The following is a 6,009-nucleotide window of genomic DNA, read 5'->3' as shown; positions in this document are numbered from 1 at the left end:
TAAAGAGGAAAAGGTTCCCTGGTGGTAGTAGTATAATGAAGCCCCGCGGCTCGAGCCAGAAAACCCTGGTACAAGTATCGCTAGGAGGAAACTTTACGAGCTTGTGTTGGTGGTGATGGTGGTGGTGATGATGAGGGAGAGAGGGGTGAAGAGGAGGCATAATTTGACAGTTTTGTTCATCATGGATTGGGGGGAGGGGAGATTTTGTTCATCATTTTTATTTTTAAGATAATACATTAAAATATTTGTCTTGATTACTGAGTGTTTTTGGTGCTTCCTTAAATTCGGTACCCAAAATCCACATTAAGGAAAAGCATAGATAGATCTGATGCTACATGAACCTCATTGGCACCTACTGGCCTGTAGCTTTGATAAGAGGTGAGGGCTTGGCTTCTGGGCATTAAGTAGCCAGAGAGAGTCCTTTAGGAGCTTACCCTGAATTGTTGAATTGTGAGTGATCTTTTCTTTCCTGACTTCCTTAAAATCCACAATTTCCTGATAACTACTCCACTCAAAGCACCACCCTCAAGGCACCTCCAAGGCCCATCATGGTGCAAATATTCAAAGAATACTCTTAAATCTTAACACTCTACTCCAGAATCTTCCCCAATATCCCTTTGCCTGGAGAAGTAAAAAAAAATAATAAAAATAAAAAAAGGTTTGCATGTTAGCATCAGCCTCCCCGACTGCACAGGGGTTCAGGAAGGAGGATCAGCCCAGCACCCTATTCCAATCCTTGACAGACCTCACCAAGGATTTCATATCCCTGAATGCAGAATGTTTCTAAAAGAACTCAGTGGGCACCAAAGTCAGGCATGGGGCTGAGAGGAGCACAAATGAAATGGAGGGACTGAAAAGTGTCAGAGAAGGGATGGAGGGGGAGGGGGAGCCGAGGAGGTGGGATCCTGAGATAATCCAGATCCTTATGTGTAGACATGTGTACACAGTCTGTGAAGAGAGATCCAGGCTGACAGGTTATCTATAATAAACATAACAGCAGGTTGGGTGATGATGGGGCTCTGGGAACTTTCTCCCTTCCAGGGAGGGGAAAGGGACTGGAGGTTGAATCAATCGCCAAAGACCAATGATTTAATCGATCACACCTATGTAATGAAGCCTCCATAAAACCCCAAAAAGATGGGGTTTGGAGAGCTTCCAGGTTGGTAGAGATTCAGGGAGAGTGGCGTGTTCAGAGAGCATGAGAGCTCTGCACCCCTCCCCCATACCTTGCCCTATGCATCTCTTCCATCTGGCTGTTCCTGAGTTATAATCTTTTATGATAAACTGGTAATCTAGTAAGTAAAATGATTCTCTGGATTCTGTGAGCCACTCCAGCAAATTAAATGAGGAGGGGGTTGTTGGAACCTCCAATCTATAGCCAGTTGGTCAGAAGCCCAGGTGACAACCTGGACTTATGACTGGTATCTTGGGTGGGTGGAGTGGGGAACAGTCTTGCAGGACTGAGCTCCTCACCTGTGGAATCTGATGCTATCTCTGGGTAAACAGTGTCAGAATTGAGTTGAATTGTAGGACACTCATTTGGTGTCCCAGAATTGCTTGGATGTGTGGAGGAAAAAAACCCCACACATTGGAATTGGGGGTACAGAACCCTTTTACCCTGGACCTGAGTTTGCTTAATAAATCTAAGAGCTTTGAGATTTAATCTCTGTCCTTTGAGGAGTCCTATTTCCCTATTTCCCTCCTATCTGGGCTCTGAGGCTCAAAGATGTGAAAATCCACTTAAATTATAAACACAATGGAAAGAAATCTAGTCATGCCTACCTAGGGAACATATCTGGTTAAAATTAACATCAGATAAAAATCAGTTAAAAAGAAAAAAAGTGAAAAAATATTCTTTGAAATTAAAAGCCATACAAACTGCTGTGTCACTGATAAGTTGAACAAGAAATTGACCTGCAATCTACAAAATCATTGGAAGAAACAATAGTGAAAATACTTCAGATCGAAATCTGTGGAACAAGGTTACCTGAGTGCCCAGAGATACCGCCATAAACACAGTGCCAAAAAAAAACAGGGCAAAAACTTAAGCTCTATATACATTTTTGGACGGAAGTTCTAGTTTCAGTAAGGTCAAAAGTTTAAATAAAAATGACCACAAAAGGGAAAAACAAAACTCCAGAACTGGGGAAGAAGGGCTAGTCTAAATCACTGATGAGTCAAATTATTAAAAATTGATTTAATTTCCAATGAATGATGAGGAATAAAACAGTGGTTAGAAGGAAACTTTTAGCCTGAAAGTAATCTATGACTTAGAAATTAAGGCAGAAAACTAAGAAGCTAGCAGTCAACTTTCAGGGCAGAAAACAAACAGAACAATAGGATATAAGAGAGGGAAGAAATAATTAGATGGGGGCAGGGAGAGGAGCTCATGGGGATACAGGAGGCAGGAAGAACATATGGAGTTTGTGCATAAAATCACTATAAAGAAACAGTCCTTGGGACTTCCCTGGTGGTGCAGTGGTTAAGAATCCACCTGCCAATGCAGGGGACACATGTTCGATCCCTGGTACGGGTGGCTCCCACATGCCATGGAGCAACTAAGCCTGTGCGCCGCAACTACTGAGCCCGCGTGCCACAACTACTGAAGCCTGCGTGCCTAGAGCCCGTGCTCCGCAACGAGAAGCCACCTCAAGGAGAAGCCCGCTCACCGCAACGAAGAGTAGCCCCCACTCGCCGCAACTAGAGAAAGCCTGCACGCAGAAACAAAGACACGCAGCCATAAATAAATTAATTTTTAAAAATATGTATTAAAAAAAAAAAGAAACAGTCCTTAGGGAGGTGGATACACAAGGATCATGCTAGATGTGGAAGGAAGAAGACAGATACCCCTGGAGGGTATATTCAGGGAGTAACATTGGATGAAAAACAAGAGACAGAGTCAAGTGTGGAGGCTTTCCCATCTTACACAGAGACAGAGGGCAGCATGGATAACATTAGCAAGTGATGGGCACAAACGAGGAGTCAATAAACACGGGAAACAGCCCCTCAAGAGGAGATGAGGAAAATGAGCACAATCCCTTCCTCAGAAAGACAGTGCTTAAATCCATGCATGTGGGAACTCAGGTTCAGAGGCAAGACTAGGAATCAGTCAAGAGACAGCCGCCCACACCTCTGCTGTGTCACCTGCAGCCATAGGGTGGCAGGCAATACCTTCTGTTCCAGCAGAGCTGGCCAGAGAGAGCAATTAGAACAGGAGAGGTGAGAGAGGATTCAGGAGAAGCCAGGACCTCCCAAAGGACCTTGAGTCCTGCTGGTCTCACAGTGACGCCCCAGCAGAAGGAAGGCTCCACCGTGAAAGAGAAAACACAAAGGAAACATAATATTTGTCTATTTTCAAAATAAAATATTTAATACATGTTCAGGTAGAGATGGGTACAGAGACAGAAGTAAGGTAGAGGAATCAGCTAGACACCACAGGTATGTAATGATGGATAAATAAGTGATATGTATGGGGAGATTATCCACATATGCAGACTTTATATGTTCACATAAATACTTATATTTATGCATCTCCCGGTAGAGATGTTTACATAAACTGCATTTACACTGTGAAGTTGACAAGGAGATAAAGTAAAAATAAAACAGCTATAGAGAGTGTCAGTCTCTCTGTTTAGTGGGAAGCACACGAGCACAGCTTCTCCCTTCCCTTCTGAACACCACTAATGCCTGCAGCAGTAGGAGGCAAATCACAGCCTGGGCCACCCCTCCCAGAATGTCACAAACATGGACATACATACCACAGAACTCACTAGAAACCAAGGCCAGGAAGTGTAGGGGCTGTGGAAGACAGCCTTCAAGTAGGAGGGACTAGAAAATTCCAAGATAGGGCACTGGGGAGTGGTGATTCCAAGAGGATCCAGATGCCTGTGCAAGGGCCAGGTAGAGAGCAGACATGTGTCAGTAACTCAAATTTGGTACAGCAGACCCACCTGGAGGGCTTCTTAAACACAGATTGCTGGGCCCCACCTCCAGAGTTTCTGATTCAGCAGGGCCTGAGAATCTGCTTTTCTAACACATTTCCAGGTGACACTGATGCTACTGGTCCAAGGACCACACTATTAACTAATCTAACACTAGGTCTAGGGGAGGTACTGAAGAGCAAAGAAGCAGAAGGGACCTGAAGCCTTTGCTAGGGGTTTCTCTGTAAACTTCTCAAATATAAAAACCTTCAAGACACTGAAAGAGCATTTTTGGCATCATGTCTACAAATACAAGGTACCAGTCAGGGAGTGTTCCGTCAGGTAGTGATGGGCCTGACCAGGGTCTCTATGTAAACTTTCCAGAAAAATCTGTGACCCTGGCACTCTGAGAACCCCTACTTTCCACCTTCCCTCCTGGGGGAGTGGCGGGGGGCGGTGTCTGACACCTTGTTTCCTGAAAACACTCCATTATAGCACAGGAAAGAATTTCTTCAAGACACCCATTTTTATGTCCTTTCCTAGGTAAAAGTCACGCCCATTCAAGTAGGAGTTTTTTAAAATAAATTATTCTGATATAATTCTATATCAGTTTAATTCTACATCAGTTTAATGGAAACCCTAAAATATATAGAAAAGATATAAAAATAATTATCAAAAATATTCAGTGAGGCAAAGCAATACTTAGAGTGAGATATTATAATCCTAAAATACATATACTTATATGTGCTATTTTAAAAATCAAGGCAGAAACATAAGGGACTCTATACAAACCTCTAAATTTATGATTTCTAGTTTAACTCTAAAATTAATTTAGAGATCTGTCAAGAAAGATACATTTTTTAAAAATGGGAAAAATATCTAAGTCAACTAATGGGTCAAAGAAAATAATCATTAGGAGGTAATTGCAAGCAAATGCCCAACCAAGACAAAAAGGTGTGTCATCCCCTGAAATGGGGGCTAGAGGAATGTAAGACAGAAGAAATCAGGCCAGAATTTTAAGAAAGGAAATGATTTTCCATGTTAAAAAAAGATCATGACAAATGGAAAGAAAGGAGAGAGGGAGGCAATAGTCACAGACTCTGGGGGGTGCTGGGGCAAATGAGAATAAAGGAGGCCAGAAGAGAGATGGAGAGTGTACATAAAATCATTCTCTAGAGCTGTACTGTCCAATAAGTAGCCATCTCATGTGGCCATGGAGCACTTGAAATACATCTAGTCCAAACTGAGAATGCCTAAGTGTAAAATACACTCCAGATTTTGAAGACACAGTGTGAAAAAAAGGAATGCAAATTAACTCATTAATAAGTTTTAGACTGATTAAATATTGAAATCATGATATTTTGGATATATTGGGTTAACTAAGTATATTATTAAAATTAATTTCACTTGTTTCTTTTTAATATCTCTAAAGCAGATACTAGAAAATTTAAAATTACATATGTGGTTTGCATTACATTTCTCTTGAAAACCGCTGCTCTGGAGAGAAATGGTCTCTAGGGAGGTAAGAACATGGGGACCACAGTAGAGGTGAACAGAAGGGGATGGCAGACTCCCCTGGTGAGTACTTTTGGCTGTTGACAGTGGGGGACACAGGAGAGATTCAGGTGTGGACTTGCCGCCATCTGCGCACAGCAGAAGGGTAGCATGGGTGACACTAGTGGATACTGGGCTGACACACAAAACTACTTAGTTTTATAAAAAGTTTTAAAAGATACTGTTAAATCACTGACAGCTCCCAAAACAAATTGTAATAGAAACGAGAAGAGACTTCGGAAGAAATGATACATAAATATCCAATATCAAAATGGCTGGCTGAAGAGTGTCTCCTTCCCCTGCGACTCCCATCCAAGTATAAACTGTAAGAGAATTGAAGCTCCAAATCAGTAAGCTGAGACTGTGAGGATGTTTCTTTTTGGAATAGGAACTTCATTTCCATGCTGGGGTTGAAGATGCCCTCTTGTCATCTCTATGCTGTGCCCTTTTTGATTAAAAGTTACCTCTAATTTCTTTTGTTTTTTTAAAATAAATTTATTTATTTTATTTTTATTTATTTTTGGCTGTGTTGGGT

The sequence above is a fragment of the Eschrichtius robustus genome, chromosome 19 (genome assembly GCF_028021215.1).
Source record: "Eschrichtius robustus isolate mEscRob2 chromosome 19, mEscRob2.pri, whole genome shotgun sequence".
Taxonomy (NCBI): Eukaryota; Metazoa; Chordata; class Mammalia; order Artiodactyla; family Eschrichtiidae; genus Eschrichtius; species Eschrichtius robustus.
The sequence above is the reverse complement of the archived record's forward strand: the minus strand, read 5'-3'. Positions refer to the sequence as shown.